Raw genomic sequence first — 18,367 nt, forward strand, 5'->3', positions numbered from 1 at the left:
ATACGTAAGAACTACTTTGTTTTAAATACGTACTTCTTTCCTTTTTGAACGTGCCCAAAATGGTGGTGTAACATCTTACGAAGTCTATTCAAATTGTTTTTGCAAACTATTTCGCTCTGGCTGTTGCTAGTGGTCGTCTTACATTTGCAGTGTGATGAGATCCTTTTTGTTGCATGTTGAAGGTTTAATGTGACTTTGAGCAATTAAAGCGCGTTCCTTTGCTTATTTTGTGTACGTGTTTTATAATGTGCTTATATTCATTTTGTGTCACGGATCGATACCCAATATTCTTTTGTTTTTCTATGGAATAAATGTTCCTATACAAAAAAAAATATTGGTATATTCAAAACTTCGATTTTTTTTAAATAACGTAAATGATTTTTAATTTTAAGAACTAAACGAAAAAGATAATTGTAATATAAAATCTTATGATTATTTCTTCAAACACGATTTGTTATCATATGCTAATTACCCATATCATATTTTAATGACCACATACTGTAGCCATCGCGATCATATAAACCTAATAAATTATAAACATCCGAATGTAAAATTTCGCACGATAGATAATGACAAACAAACGACGGAAATTACATAATAAATTCACAGCGTGTGCATTTGACTCTATCTAATATATTTGTCAGTACATAGATAACCCGAATAATCCAGTCTTTACGATCACTTCGATCACTCCATGAACCATTTCCTCGAGAAAAGTAGTGGATAGGGGGGCGCTGAATTATTCGTGTTAGTACATGGAGGAAAGGTCTAGCTGTTTCAAATGTTATTCAAAGATTAGGAGCGACGATTCAATGTCCGTTTGTGTATTGTATTTGTCGTGGTTGAAACGGCACCAGGAACATATCAGGATAGACAACAGAAGTTTGTAAGTATTTATTTTATGTATTTATATATTAACATAGATATTATAAGCCTTTCATGTCTTCTGTTGACAAATTTTCATAACTATGCACTGTTTTAGTAGACCACAGATGTCCTTTTCGAACTAAAAGAACCTCCCTGAAAAAACACACCTCAGTCGAATCTTTCTTCTCAAATGAATGCCCGAATGGTCATCAAATTAATACTTGTTATGGGCAGGCATTTCCGAATAATTTTAAAAAAAAATGTATTAATTCTGACTGCAAGGAATTTTAAATGGTAAATAATATACATTGTATCTCGAGGGAAATGTACACACTTTAATAGCATATATCATGTGTATTAACGATTAAACTCTGGAAGAAATATAGTCCAGCATGAATACAAATTAAAGGGTCCTTTCAGGAAATAAAATTTCTCAGAAAGGTATCTCTTTCTTCAGAGGTTTATATGAAACCTTGATGTCTGTTGTGCAGTGATTTGGATTTTTTTCGCCTGTATGCGAGACATGGCATGGTAGGTATTGCAACCAAGCAACGGCGGCGACGATGCAGTACACTATTTGTTTGAAGCATTATATTTTATAAGTTAGACAATCTAAATGCTTCATACCTTATGCTACGAAATTTCCGTCTGTCATATGTCATTGTCACGGCAACCTCATTTTCATGGTTCAGTAACTGCTTGATACATTTTGTTTTGTTAAATGAAAAACTCACTTATTATGATAAGATAAGATAAGATAAGATATTTTTATTTCCAATTATGGGCCCCAAAGGGCATAAACATTACAACATCAATAATTTTTTTCATAATACAATACAAACAATGAGATAAAAAAAAAAAAAAAAGTTAAACGAGAACTATTTAAGTTCTTAAAGAATACGTAGATAAAGAATCTATAGTATGTTTTTTTTTTTTAAATACTAATGCATTTTATTACAAGTGTGGTTGATATAGATAACAAACAAGCAGCCCAAAAAGAAAAAAAAAAAAAAAAAAAAAAAAAAATAGATATCCACATATGTATAGTACACAAAAAGTTGGATCAATTAAATATATAATAATTAGCCAAAAAGAAAGTAGAAATTAAACATGTCCATGACTCATCCTGTGTCAGCAGCAAATAGGAAAGCATTATGGTTTCCTAAAGGCAGCTGACACCAGGGGACGATACCTTATGGGCCATAGGCATGTAAAATGTGTGTAAATGTCTCTTTCCTACCTGTATCAAAAGCAAACAAGGAAGCATCATAGGTAACTTGAATGCAGTTGATACCAGGGGACGATGCCTCAAGGATATAAGAGAACATTTGAATAAATAATATATCTTAACAATTATTTTTCTCTTTTTTCTTAATCGGCTAGTATGCTTGTGATATTCAGATGAATATAATTTTCTATGTCCAATCAAATGTATATACACACATAGATTTCCTTTAACTAATCTTCACTAAGGAAGATGTTTGTATATAAAATTACATATTATTTTAAGTAACTCAACATTTTCTACACTAAATAACCAGATAATTTTGCTTTGACTGTTCATATGATTAAAATAAGAATTATATTGTGCAATACTAGCTAACATACAATTTCTATCATCCTCAAATTTGTTACAATCAAATAGAAAATGAGCCTCATCTTCGACAGTATTGGAAGAACATTTATTACATATTCTGTTAATTCGGGGAATACCCTGATATCTACCTAATTCTATTTGTAATCTATGAGAAGATACACGTAATTTAGTAAAACTTCTTCTAAGTTCAAAATTCTTGATCAATGTTAGATATTTTTCAAAACCAAAATTTGTTTTATATAAAAGGTAGGTTTTCAGTTTACTGTCTGAAAATTTATCTATTTGTTTTTTCCAACAGCTAATAAACAATGTTGATAGCTTGGTTTGTATATATTTCTTAAATTTGTATAAGGATTCACAAAATGGAGCATTTATGGCATTTGTATAGTCAATACCAAGTATTTTAAAAACAACATTTATTGAACCATACCATGATGTTATATTCATGTGATGTAGTGTCTTTGATTGTGTATATGCCTCTTTTAATAGAGGAAAATTATTACCTAAATTCTCTAATCTATACCAGTACAATAACATTCCTTTTATGATATTAAAATATATTGGAAATCTTCCAAGTTCAGATAACACTGCAGCATTTGTTGTTTTCTTGTGTACCCCAAGTATAAATTTACAAAATTTTATATGAAGTTTCTCACAGGGTAAACCTGAATATAATTTTTCAAAAGATATATCTTCCTTCTTACATTTAGAGGAAAGAGAATTAAACATCCCCCATATTTCGCTACCATATAATAAAATAGGTTTTACAGTGTGGTCAAAAACATGAATACTTGTTTTTACATCAGGATTAAGTGATAAAAGATCTTTCCTTAATTTGAAATGAGCTTTCAGGGATTTTTTGTATAGTTCATTTTGAGCATAACTGAATGAACCAGATGAGCTTAAATATAAACCTAGGTATTTGTATTTTGAAACACATTCCAGATTTATATTCTGAAATGTGAATATCTGTTTTACATGTCTGCCTGCCTTGTTGAAAATCAGCACCTTTGTCTTATTAGTATTCACATTGAGACACCAATCTTTGCAAAATTTATCAAGCATTCCCAGCTTTTCTCGTAGTCCTTCAGCTGATGTAGATAATAAAACAATATCATCAGCATACATTAAACAATGTAGATCTTTGTCATTGACATTAACTGGGTCTCTAGTATCTGACAAATATCTGGGCAAATCATTTATGAATATCTTGAATAAATTCGGACTGAGGTTGTCACCTTGTTTGACTCCAATATCTAATGGGAAAAAATCACTTACTTGATTTTGAATTTTGACACATGATTTGCTAATTTCATACATACTTTTAATAATGTTATAAAAATAAGACCCAGCCCCAATATCTAGTAGTTTAATCTTGATCCCTGTATGTATAACAGTATCAAAAGCCTTCTGAAAATCAACAAAACAGGCAAACAGTCTACCTTCTTTTGAATTACAGTATTTGTTAATAAGACAGTTTAAAATAAACATATGATCTGCAGTTCTGGCTTTCCTTGTGAATCCAATTTGACTATCATGTATAATATTATGTTCCTGAAGAAATTTGTCCAGTCTTAGACTTAATATTCTATTAAAAAGCTTTCCAATTGCACTTGTTATTGTTATTCCTCTATAATTGTTAGGGTCACTTGTATCGTTGCTTTTAAAAATTGGTGTAATATAACCTTCAGCCCAAGATGTTGGGTATATACCTGAAGACAGACAAGTATTAAACATCTGTTGAAAACTTTTTAAAAGGAAAGTCTGTCCATTCTTTATCATATTATTACTAATGTTATCCAAGCCTGATGATTTATTGCATTTTAAGTGTGAAATGGCTTTGGATATTTCAGACTCAGTGATAAAGGAGTCCAACTCGTTGAAACATTTTGAGTTTTCTAACTGTTTCAGTTTTTCACATAGCTCTGTATATCTACTTTGAAATTCACCTTTCAGTTGTGACAACTTTTGGAAATGTGATATCAAAGTTGATGGTTGTACTCCACATTTTTTTTTAGTTTCATTTTTTTCCTGTAGTTCATTAATTAAGTTCCAATACAGTTTTGGATTCTCTTCGTGCAAGGAGTCCAGCTGACTAATCAATGATTGTTTGTATTGTTTGTATTTATATTTCCTTAGTTTGGAGTATTCACGATTCAGTTTATAAAAGTGATTTTTGATAATTGGATCATATGGAAATCTTGAATAAATTTTTCCATAATTAAGCAAGTTAGTTCGAGCTTGTTGTAAACTTGCGTCAAACCACTTTTTGTTTTTTTGTTTGTTTGTGTGTTTTTTTAAAGGTCGTTTAAGTGATAGATTTGCTGCTGATAAAAAGATGTTTGAAAGTTTTGATGATGCGTCATCTACTGATGTCTGAGTAAATTGAATTGTGCTGTTGTTGAATTCTAGTATGTAGTTTTGTAGTGTATCTGAAGAAAGTGTTTCTTGAAATTTTATTGCTGAACAGTCAGTCCAGATATAATTAGGTGTCATATTTTTCAACTGGATTGGAATATCATTTTCTCCAGGAACACAATATTTTGCAGATAATTCCCACTCAAGTTTACAATGACAATCAGATAATGTGGGAATAAATCTGGATACTTTAAAATACAGTACATTTTCAAGAATTTCTTCCGACACAGCAACATAATCAACCACACTTGCACCATTGGGGGTATAGCAAGTAAAATTACCAAATGTATCACCAAGAACTCTGCCATTTAAAATTCTTATTTGTTTACTAATGCAAAAATCCAAAACTTCTTTGCCTCTTTGATCAATTTTTTGGTCTCGACTTTTTCTTGTCATAATGTTTTTGTCAGTAGGGTATGTATAAAAAATTGGAGTACATTTTGAATCATCGTTTACTATAAAGTCATTTTCAGAGCCTATTCTGGCATTAAAATCTCCACATAACAAAATTTCACCCATTTTTTTATACTGAAAGATATCTTTTTCTATGCATTCAAAAACATCAGAAGAGAGTTCTTGGGTATATTTAGACGTAACAGGGGGGTTGTACAGTACACAAATAAATAGGTCACTTTTAAATCCAAAAAAGGATTTTTCTAATTTAATCCATTGATAATCTGGATTACTGTTAATCAATATTTTGACATGAGGTTTAACGTGACTTTTCTGTAGAATTGCTACACCCCCAAAATGACGGTTATTATTTGATAATTTTCTACATATTGGATGATAATGAAATTTGCCAATATTGTGTATTTGGGAGTTATATCCCACATGAGTTTCGACTAAAAAAACAATGTCGTAATTCTCTATATGTTTCAGAAAAAGGGGATCCTCTGCTTTATTCATGCCCTTTGAAAATAAGCCACCTATATTCCAATAACCAAATTTTACAGAGGATTGGTTTGATTTTGGCATTTTGGTTGATACAATTAAATCTGGTATAAATAATAGAATAGATTTTCTATCTATAAAAAAAAAAATAATAAAAATTTGTCTCTAAATAAAAGGAAGAGACAACAAGGAAAATATTCAGAAATGTAAATATTTGAAATTAGTAGATTTATTTAGAGGATAGTTTTTACAATGGTTTTCTAAATACAAATAGTCTATGATATAATGACAGATAATTTCTTTTCTATGTATCCTCTTTTAACTGAATAACTATTAAACTGATTTGGGTTGAATAACCTGATATCCTGGGTTAATTCAAGATCAAAAGTATGATTCAAATGTGAAAACTAAAAATAAAAATGAATAAAATAAAATAAAAAAGGCGAACTTTTATACCTAGCAGAGGTTACATATATATGACCATGTAATAGTGTGACTTCTTCACATAATGGCTGTTTCATTTGAAAAATCTATTCAAATGAGAATATGAATTTATCAGCCCCAAAAAAAAGAAGAAATATATAAATTATATGTAAATGACTTTAAACATGTTAAAGGAAGTCAACATAATGATATGGTAATATGTATAATATTAAAAAGCAAGTTATTCATGATGACCTCTGCCACGTCCACGTCCACGTCCTCTTGTGTTGCGCGATTTGGATCTACCTCTTGAATTTGGCATGGGAATGTTTAAGGCAGTGTGTATTCCACGCTTTAAGTTTGCCGATAGCTGAGACACGCCAGAGTCAGAGAGATGAAATTTATCTTGACTTAGTAGCTCTGCAATTGGGTTTCCATTTCGCAACATATTGCCATGATCAACAAGTAGAACATCTTTATTGTCATCATATATTTGTTTCAACAAGGCATTTATGATTTGTCCATTTGTGTTAAAAATGACACTGTCGAGTCGAGGAGTAGTAAGAGAGATGATGCAACCACTATTTTGCCATTTTTGAAGTGCAAGCTTGACAATATCTTGTATTTCTTCTACACATTGCTGTGGTGATTTTATTTTCAAATCATTCGTCAGGGAATGAAACACTACTAGATTTGGAATTATATCCGATATCTCCAAAATAGCTTGTTTAGTTTCTTCTAAATTGAAAGCAGTAACCTTATTGGTTGTAAATGATGGCGATAGCTTCTCTGCATTGATACGTTTGGTATTGGATGTACCAATTAAAATAATTGTTGGTTTGTTATCAATGTCAAGTTTAGATTTGTCAATATATTTCGTGTCTGCATTAACAAGATGAAAATCTTCAAATCGAGAAATCATTTGGGAGCGGAGAGAGATATTTTCTTCTTGTAATTTCTCCAAGTGTTGAGTATGTCGTTTTAGAGTATCAGTTAGTTTGTCAATTTCTTCATTTTTGGTTTGTAGGCTTACCGATAGAAAGTCGATCTCAGAGTTTGAAGTAGTTAATACCTTTTTCATTTCTGCTCTAGTCTCCTCCAGTATTTGATTGTGACATTTCATTTGATCTTCATGTTGAGCTTTAATTAACATAATATTGCTTTGCTCGTGTTTTAATTTAACTTCCAAAGTCTGTTTTTCTGTTTGTACGGTTTTATATTTTAATTGTAATGTTGATATCTCATTGTCGTCTTTTCTACCTTTTCCCAAGACTAGAACATCATCATTGCATTGTTTAACAGCAGTTAATACTTTGCTGAAGTTTTCATTGTGACTGTGTTCTATTTTAGCCAGCGTGTCAACTAAATTTAATTCAAGCCTTTGAAAATCATCTTTTTGAGGTTGATCTTCTTGTACTAGTACTGATTTTAACCCAGTCTGGGAGTCAGGTAATACACAAGTGACCTTGTCAACAGGGCATAATTCATTAATGTGTGTATTGTTATTGTCATCATGACATTCGTGTGAAATACATGTATTAGTAGGACTGGTTTGTGATATGTTTGTAAGAACTTTATCAAGAATATCTTTCAGAATTGGAAAATGAATATCCACAAACTCATAATAATGACTGCCTTGTACTCTTATTGTTCCTGTTGTGACAAAAAATGTAATATTAAATTGAATTGAGTAATATGATAACTTTGTTTGGTATATGGGTTCCTATCAACATCTACATGTTCGTCAGCTAGGTACATGTAGGGTTAACCTGACCTCGACCTTATTCCATGGATCAGTTATCAAAAATAAAGTAACTTAAGCAAGACCGTATCTAGATACTATAACTAGTAAGTCATCTATATTTGGTGTATGGATTATTGAAATGATTGTAAGGTGTACATATCCACCCGACAGGTTCCGTCTGACCTTGGCCTCAATTTCATGGTTCATTGGCCAATGTATATATATATAGTGTTTGTGGTTTGGTCTATTTCTCAGATACTTTAAGTAGTAGGACCACTATATAGGGTGTATCATGTATGGAATCATTGTCAGCTGGAAATGTCCGTCTGACAGGTCTCAATTGACTTCGACTTCATTTTTATGGTTCATTGGACAATTTTTAGTTGTGTCATACATTGTAGTTGTGCATTGATAAAGTAAAGTATACCTGATAATTGTACTAAAGACTTTCAATATGATTTCAATGATAAGTAAGACAAAGGCGAGACATTTGCACTCATATTTTGGTAATAAAATGTGTAAAGTGTTGACTAAAGTACATGTACCTAAATTTCAATATATTTTTGTATCAGAGTGCTGAACGCCCATCTTTAACGTTTTGAGAGGAAAATGAATATTTTGTTGAAGGGAGAATGTGTTGGGTACATTACTCACATTTTTACCTGAGGAAGCTGCTGTTCCTTTTGGAACATGTCTTACTTGTTTTCTGGTATGTTAAATGGGATAGGTAAAAGTATTGTAACACCAGTCCTGTGTTTTGTTTAAGACATAATGAAACCTGATTTTAATTGTTATTTGTGTATTCAGTTCGCTGTCTCCTAGGCATGAACCACTCATCTGTTTTAAGACTCTATGATTGATTGATTGATTGATTGATCATGACTGGCTGAATGTCCAATGGCAAATATTACATGCATATTCAGGAAGTTGGGAATGATACATGCCAATCCTGATAAAAATAAAGAAATATGCCTGAAGAAAAACAATAACAGAGTAAGGGTTCCTGCATTTTAAACTTCAAATATTTCTTGTAGAGTGAGAAAACTGTTATGAAACACCAGCAAAAAAGACTAGAGTGTTATTCAGTCCTGACTTATTCAGTGTCTCTGAAGATGAAGATTAGGTATGTAATAATGAGGTTTTAATTTGTTAGATTGTTGACTTTTAAATTGTAAAAGTTTAATGAGTTACTGTAAGTTAATCCATTTATTGTATAAATTAAAATTCAATAATTACTGTTCAAGTGCATAGCATAGCCATCTTTATCTTGCTGTATCCAGAGGCAATATATAAGAAGATGTGGTATAGGTGCCAATGAGACAACTCTCCATCCAAGTCACAATTTATAAGAGTAAATCATTATAGGTCAAAGTACGGACTTCAACACAGAGGAAGACTATTATTAATTACAATAAAGAGAGTGAATAATATTATATAAGCAAAATGGACATCATAAGTAAGATTAAAAGAAAGACAGACAATTTCTTTATCAAAGATTATAAATTTTGGTATGGTTACTAAAATTATTTGAAATTGTTTTAAATTTGTCGTTATTTCTTTCAGATCAGGCCGATCCAGAAGCAAGAAAAAAGACAATTTTTAGCACGTGCATCTACAGAGAGAGACATGTTTTAAAAAACAGATATATTTTCAATTTAAGAAAAACCTGTTGAACTTTTACTATTTCTTATCTGTTTATTTTACATTTGTATTGTTATGCGTTTACTTTTCTACATTGGTTAGAGGTATAGGGGGAGGGTTGAGATCTCACAAACATGTTTAACCCCGCCGCATTTTTGCGCCTGTCCCAAGTCAGGAGCCTCTGGCTTTTGTTAGTCTTGTATTATTTTAATTTTAGTTTCTTGTGTACAATTTGGAAATTAGTATGGCGTTCATTATCACTGGACTAGTATATATTTGTTTAGGGGACAGCTGAAGGACGCCTCCGGGTGCGGGAATTTCTCGCTACATTGAAGACCTGATGGTGACCCTCTGCTGTTGTTTTTTATTTGGTCAGGTTGTTGTCTCTTTGACACATTCCCCATTTCCATTCTCAATTTTATATATTGATATTTTTTTTTTTTTAAATTGCTGCACAGTATTTCTTTTCAGTCCCACATAACAAAATCAGCTGAAGAAATTGATGTTTTCATATTTCAAGGGAGTGTCCTTTTGCATTGTTGATAGCAGATATATGCATTGTCTTAAGTTGGGTTTATAAACAGTCACATCGCAACTTCAAATAAAATACATTTTTATGAATTTTACATGTAAATAGACATGAAAGATAGAAAATTATATAGGAACAAATTTTTTCTGACCGACATGTAAATGTATTTTCAAAGTAAAATTATGTGAACATATCAAATATTATCAAAAACACTGCTGGTTTAAAATAAAATTATTCTATGTAGCCTAAACAAATCATACAGATCAGTGTATTTTTTCCTAAACAAATTTTATATATTTTTATAACCAGAATAAATTTATTCTGTGTCTCAACCTTAACATAATTACTGTACTATCAAAATAAATTTATTTTATATATCATAATACTTTTAATCCACATTGAATGTAGAATAAGTTTATTCTGTGTCTCCACCTTAATATAATAACAGTACTTTCAGAATAAATTTATTTTATATATTATTATACAAGACAAAAATCACATTGAACATAGAATAATTTTATTCTGTGTCTCAACCTCACCATACAGATTACTTTACTTTCAAAATAAATTTATTTTATATATTATTATAATCATAAATCACATTAAATGTAGAATAAATGTATTCTATGATTTTTTCAAACTAATAATAGATATTAAGGCTCTATATAATAAATTTATTTTATAAATGATCATATACATAAAGCACCATGCATTTAGAATAAATTTATTCTATGTTGCATCCTTTACAGAGAGTTGACTAAAATGGACAGCTAAGTGTAGAATTCAGTATAAATTTATTTTGAAATGTAACAAATAAATACTAATATAACAGAATTGTCTTTGTTTTTCATGATTTTTTCTCAAATACATGGGTTATAGAATAAATTTATTACGTTCTGGTCCAAATTTAGCCTCTAATTGCACTTGTCAGAAATTAGAGTGAAAAAAGAGGAAAATTGGTTTTTTCCTTTTTTATTCTGCTCTCAGTTATATATAAAAGTCAAATTAGTTTCGACAATTTTCATTTTTTTTTCTCCCGTAAATGATCCATATCCATGAGAAAGAAGCCCCACAGAAACAATCAAGATCCGTCGTCAAAGGTAACTTTCCAGATAACGAAAAAAATATTTAGATATGAAATTTTCAACCTTTTACATTGATCCTAACATGGGATATGGAAAAAAAATTAGTAGCAAAAATAACAGAAATTCCCAGACTATAGACAAGCTTGTATGTGAGAAGAATTAGAACGCCAATAACAACAACGAGAAGAATTCACAGTAAAACAATACTAGAAGTTTTCCATTAATATAATTATATTACAATTATATATTGACATAATAACGAGTATCGTTTTTTTTTTTTTTGTGCTTCTGTTACAAAATAAATTGTGTGGACTTAAAATAAAATCAAAGAAGTGCTCAGCAACAAATAGCATTCCTCTTTTATGTGTTGTTGCTATCATCTGGACCTAAACACAAATTTGAATCTTTTTTCGAGGTCCATTGTTATCAAAGAAGTGCGATCTAAAAGATATTATTCTTCTATGACTTGTAGTTGATTATATTTTGTATCTTAATGTACCTTAACCAGAACTAATTTAGGTCAAGTAGTTATTAAAGGTACCAGGATTATAATTTAGTACGCCAGATGCTCGTTTCGTCTACATAAGACTCATCAGTGACGCTCTTATCGAAATATTTATAAATCCAAACAAGTACAAAGTTGAAGAGCATTGAAAATGACTCTTTTTTCATGGACAATCGTTACTATCCAATAATAGTAAATCATTCTTTTTTACTCACAGTTTGTTTCAATCTTTACCTAAATGCAAAACTTAGATGCATGTTTTTTTTTTTATTAGTTGTTAGTGGCTTTGAACTAGCTGTCAGTAACTGCGAGTACTCTCAGATCAGTACTTATAGTGTCTTTTTGTTGTTGGGATATACAAGTACCCGCCCACGTCCACTCTATTTTCTTGTTAGATGTGTATTTATATTTGTACCCATCTGATGAGTTAAGCCTTTTACAACTGATTTTCATAGTTCGTTCTTATGTTGTTCTGTTACGCCACTGTCCCAGGTTAGTGGGACGGTTGGTATCCCGCCGCACATTCTGTATATATGTGGCTGTCCCAAGTCAGGAGGAGCCTTTATTTCAGTGGTTGTCGTTTGTTAATGTGTTATATACATGTTAGTTTTTCGATCGTTTGTTTGTACATAAATTAGGAATGTTTTACGTTTATCATTTCGGGGCCTTCAATAGCTGACTATGCGGTATGGGCTTTGCTCATTGTTGAAGCCGTACTGTGGCCGTTTAGTTGTTAATTTCTGTGATGTCATTTTGTCTCTTGTGGAAAGTTGTTTCATTGGCAAGCATAGTAATTTTTATATATATATTAACCGTGCAAACTGACGAACAAACGTAGTAAACGTTTTATTCATCCCCACAAACTCAGTTTTCATAAGAGATGATAACTTTAAATGAAGATGTTAAACTGGGTCTTGAAAGGGTAAATTTTTCTTATGAAAGTTTATATTTCTATATGAGACTGCTGTTCATACTTAGAAGACAAACTACTTGGCGTGCTAAAAAGCTTGTAAAAAAATGGAATAATTCAGTGATGTAAAGTTATGTTAAACACCTACAATGAAATGCTTTAAACTGCATTTTCCATATCTGTTAGATACTTATTCATGTAAAAATGCAAAATTCTCAAAATCGATGCCAAAAATGACTCTATCATGACATATATAAGCTAGCGTAATATGGCACTTATGTGTTATAGAAAGCTGACTGTTTTATTTAAAAGGTAATTAAGCTTTTTAAAACTGAGTACGGACTATAAAGTGCATGCACCTTGCTAAAGTTCTTCAGTAGGAAATCAACTCGAGGAATATGTCATACAAATTTTCCTTCGATATTTCATTAAATCAACATTTTATTATTTAACTTACATTTTGCCATTCGTATTTCTTACGACGAACAGAACTACTTCAATCATTCACCTCTTAGTTTCATCTTTTCCTTACTTATTTCAATCAGTTTTAAATATTGTATACTGCCTTATGATAACATGACTTTAATAACTGTTTAAATTTGTTTGCTGGGCATTACCGTAATCTTCCAATTATGGATTCGGTAATTTCCGCTAAAAAACGAAGTTTACCGAATGATCTCATCATACATCAATCTCATCATACATCAATCTCATCATACAACAAAAAACGTATAATGTTGTGACCACTTCATATAATGTTGTGAGCACTTCATATAATGTTTTGACCACTTCATATAATGTTGTGACCACTGCATATAATGTTTGGACCACTGCGTATAATGTTGTGAGCACTTAATATAATGTTGTGAGCACTTAATATAATGTTGTGAGCACTTAATATAATGTTGTGAGCACTGCATATAATGGTGTGAGCACTGCATATAATGTTGTGAGCACTGCATATAATGCTGATCATTAACATAAGGCAGTCATGGCGTTCCATATATTACAGTCGCCATACGGAGACATCTTACTTAGACTTACTAATAGAGGTCGGTCATTTAAAAACGTATCAACCGTATTGTAGATTTATCAAAAAGTATTATGTGATCCCGAGCTTAAGAACACTTTGCGTTCGAAACAATCAAACACTCACTTTCAAAATTTGCAATAGTGGTGTTTTGTAAAAATAGTAACAAGGGGGTCGGTCTATCAACTACTTTAACATGTCTTTAAAAAGGAGCCAATGAAGGGCAGCTACACGAATATCGTACACAATCTTTTAATAATGTAGTTAAAAAATATTTCAAGATCTTACATGAATAAACACACACAAAAAATCAAATGTACTACTTATATACAGCTGACTATGCGGTATGGGCTTTGCTCATTGTTGAAGGCCGTGCGGTGACCTATAGTTGTTAATGTCTGTGTTATTTTGGTCTCTTGTTGACTGTTATCTTCGTTTTTATATGTAAGGAACTTTGAATATTGTTTATTTGCGATGTCATCATAAGAGGTAATAGAAACACGAGTTGTCTTCAGATGTCATATACATACATGTCCATTTGATAAAACAGTACTGAGTTTCACTCTACTTGTCAAATAACAATTTGGTTCTACGTGAGCACATATGTTAACACACAAATAAACGATTTTACCGTCTTCACTCCTATCATGCCTGTTAACTGTTCCAACTATCCGGAATATCTTTAAAAGTCGGATTACATGTTCCACAAAAACTCGATATATCCTAATTATTGTGTTAATTTTTGCATTAGAAATTAATCAGTTGCTCATTTGCATTTTTGAAAGTACATAAAATCAAAGCTCGAGATCATATACTGTTTTTTTTTTATAAATCTGCAGATGCGGACACGTCAACGTAAACGATACGGTTGATACGTCTTTAAATGACCGACCTCTATTAGAATGTAATTATAACCACTTCATTGCTGTTCCGATACCATTTGACCTACCATCAGATAAAGCTCGATACTATAATACACAAAAATTTGCTTATTTTTGAAAGTACAGAAGATATGTGTGTTATAGGCTAAGTTTTATATCAAATATTTTGTCACAATATTCAAATCCCGTCTTACCGATAATCTGGTTTAGTACAGACCAATAGTTCTAGTGACGCCGTTCATTTTAATTTTAAAAGTTCAAGTTATCCTTCTTTGTTTGCTTATTCATTTTTATTTATAGCACATTTATGAATTTTTCACAGGTATAGAATAACCCCATGCAGTGCAGACTGTACGAATTCTCGTCTAAACTTGATTTTAGATAGACATGTATATGTTTTTTGCGCGATTTGGAGATGAGGATAATTATTAAGACACTCGATCTCGATTAATTATTTTAAGTCATAACTGTTTTATTCTCAATGAGAATAAGAGAATGGTGATTAAATTGACGACGACGTGTTCCTATTTAGTGTGGTGCGTTAGTCTTTATATGTTTACTTTGCTTGTAGCGGTCTCAATGACGTTACATGTAAGTCCCCATCCAGGTTTGTAACACCTACATTATTTTGGTATCGGTTCAATAATTGTCTCATTGGCAATCATACCACCTCTCCCTATTCTATATTGTTCGCCGAAGATTGATATGTAAAGTGATATTTAAACGAGCATTAGCTATCAAATTCTTGTTCGCCGATTTTACTCAAATTCTCATTTCTTTGATTTGTAACATTCTAAAACGTATATCCACAATAAGTCTGAAATAAACAGATAACAATGCATTTACTCGATAAAACATATCAGAATTTCTTTTGTATTTGAGTAAAGACTTACTATCTGATTAACTGATGAATATGAACTCCGAAGACTGTCCACGGTCACAAAGCCAGGTATAATCATAAACAATAATATTAAAAAAAAGATAGCGACCTAGTGTAATTGGATATTTTAGGTCTGTTTGATTTCATACTATGGGTTAAAACATAATTTGAACATCGTTTTTATCTGTATAAGAATGATGTTTGTGGATTGAATCAGTGAACGAAATGATTCGTCTTTCTTTCACCATCAATGTTTGCATTCTATTCCATTTAATTTCTGAACACGACTAATACAGGCTCTAACAATCTCTAAATAAAGGATAACATCAGAGATTCAATGAGGTGCTTGCAAGTGAATAATTCATCAGCGATGTTTCTTTAATTTGCTTATTTTGACAAATGGAATCAAATTGGCTGCTCAAGGTAGCTACACATGATATTACTTCTGAATTTTGCTTCAAAATGTATGCATCCACCAACTTTTGAATAGTTTCGAGAATATGTACATTTTTAAAGGGACAAACATTCAAACCCTAAACATATATTACACGGGTTTGTTTTCATACTCTGGATCTGCAGACATGCATTGTATATATTCTGTATTTTAATTATAATCTCCTTCAATAACATTGCTGGTGAAAGATAGCAAACAAATATCCATTGCAACAATTTACATGGTAAGATGATGACAAACTAATGAAATCTTATATAACACACTCGTTTTAAAGATATTTGATATATACAAATTGAAAACTTGATTAGATTCAACACATATCCACACAAATAAACTCTAATGCTACACGTGACTGGGTACTATATAACCTACAAACTCAGAATTATAACATGAAAAGTCATTTAATTATCGACTGAAATTTGTAATATTCAGGCGATGTACTTTGCTTTCTGTGTCATTAGTTGCAATATAGAACACTAAAACGGAAGTAAGTTAGCTATGGTATAAATGTAATTCCGTCCACAACCGGGAGTTGACTTAAATGCACAGAAAAGATTTAGATCCGTTATTCATCTCTGTAAATCAAACAGGAACATCTTCAATTGACTGCATTCAAACCAGGTTTCTGGAGCAGACATCATTTCAAAGTCAAACGTTTAAAGGTCAAACGGACATACGTTCTTAAACTAACGTTTAGCTGACAGTTTTAAGAACAGACACATGAACTCTTCGGCAAGATTTGACACAACGCCAACAACACGACAGTAGTTTATATTGTAATAAAACATTTGAAGAAAATACAAATCAAATTTACTAGACTGACGTTATACACTTCCTTTAATTTTCGTGCGATTGATTTCAATTTATAAAACGCGTTCTCAATTAGTCAATTATATCAATTCATAGTTCAGAAAAAAGGTTTAAAAAAATCTAGTTAAAGTTTGGTTTATTTTGGTAATTTTAATTTCTGATTATAGACTACTATAAGACATACGGATCTTAATGATGGTTATTTCTCTGAATGAAATTAATGAATCGATTACAACGTTAATATTAAGGTGTATTTTATATAATTGAACAAATCATTTTTTTTAATATAAAGTATAGGACTTGAAAACACTTATTGCCTTTACTGCCATGGATATGTTGTGTTAGTTACTGATGACAAACGCCCGCACATTCAATGAAGTCATAAAAACACAAAGAATAATCGCACTACTACTACTACATGGACGAGTTTCTTAACTTCCTTGGCAGCTTAATATGACTCATTGTGATTTATCAACATCAGCGTTAATCCTTGTACGACCACTTATTGATACAGTGTACGTTATTGAATTAAATTTGATGCAATAAAAAAAGGAAAAGGAACACGATGTATATTTATTATACCTCAGTTATCATTTTCTATATAAAGTAAGTACACAATATTTTGACTTTTTTTTTTCAAATTGCAAGCATTGAACTATCTGACCGGTCAATAGTTTCCAACTATTGGACCTTGTTGAAACTATTTGACTGCAAGCGTCATTATATTTGGCGGAACTGCAAATGCAGCTACGGAATTGGAGGATTTCGAAAATACCGCGGGAGTTACGACGTCCAGCTTCACATGTGCAGGAGGAAGCTGTAACATTTCAGAATATTTATGAAATAAACGTCAGTCTGGTTGGGTTTCTGCTTTTTATATTACGAAAGTTGAATTACCCTCGCAATTTATTATCTGTTGTTTTTTCGGTATAGTAAAACACTTACTGACTGGATATTTGTGGAATAGTATGTGTATTGTACCCTCGGATACAACAATTGCCCTCGGCTACGCCTCATGACAATGGTTGCAACTCAGGGACAATAAACTTACTATTCCACTCGTACCCATTCAATAAGTATACAATATTATACTAATACATTACACAAAATAAAAATATACTTTTAACAATGTGAGCAAATACACAGTGCTTACACTGTTGTTCTTTCACTCATCACTTCAAGTTCTTCAAATGACACAAATGCTGACAAGTCAATGTCATTTTGGTTACTTATGGAGAGTTGTCTCATGGGCAGTTAATACCACATCTTTTACTTTTATCAGATGTAGTTTTTTACGTAACGTGTATCGCAACAGTTTTTTTTTCATTTCCAACTTATTTTATATCCCTCTTAAAATCGACTAGTTTAATATAAGGAGATGCGGTATGATTAAAATTGAGAATGGAAATGGGGAATGTGTCAAAGAGATAACAACCAGATCATAAAACAGACAACAGCAGATTGTCCGACGCTACGACAACGATAATAGTATAAATAACGTGGATTTAAATAGCTGATATGCACCGTATGACCTTCAACAATGAGAAAAAACAATAGCGAACGGATTGATATTTAACAAAACATTAAACCAAAAGCAAATATGTCAGACGAAAACCGACAGTTACCAAATTTTCGGCTTCTGTCTTTGACAGGTACCTGAGTAAAGAGACAGGACTAAATTCGCTTGTCAGTGTTCAAC

At 31.4% G+C, this 18,367-nt stretch overlaps 1 long non-coding RNA gene across 1 annotated transcript; it reads left to right on the forward strand.

Moving 5' to 3' along the window:
* The first annotated feature begins 750 nt into the window (after positions 1-750).
* On the forward strand, positions 751-9,623 carry LOC143084908 (uncharacterized). Its single transcript, XR_012981206.1, has 3 exons — positions 751-886; positions 8,978-9,066; positions 9,507-9,623. It is a non-coding gene; the product is annotated as an uncharacterized LOC143084908 (long non-coding RNA).
* Positions 9,624-18,367: the final 8,744 nt, after the last annotated feature.

Source organism: Mytilus galloprovincialis, chromosome 8 (genome assembly GCF_965363235.1).
Source record: "Mytilus galloprovincialis chromosome 8, xbMytGall1.hap1.1, whole genome shotgun sequence".
NCBI lineage: Eukaryota > Metazoa > Mollusca > Bivalvia > Mytilida > Mytilidae > Mytilus > Mytilus galloprovincialis.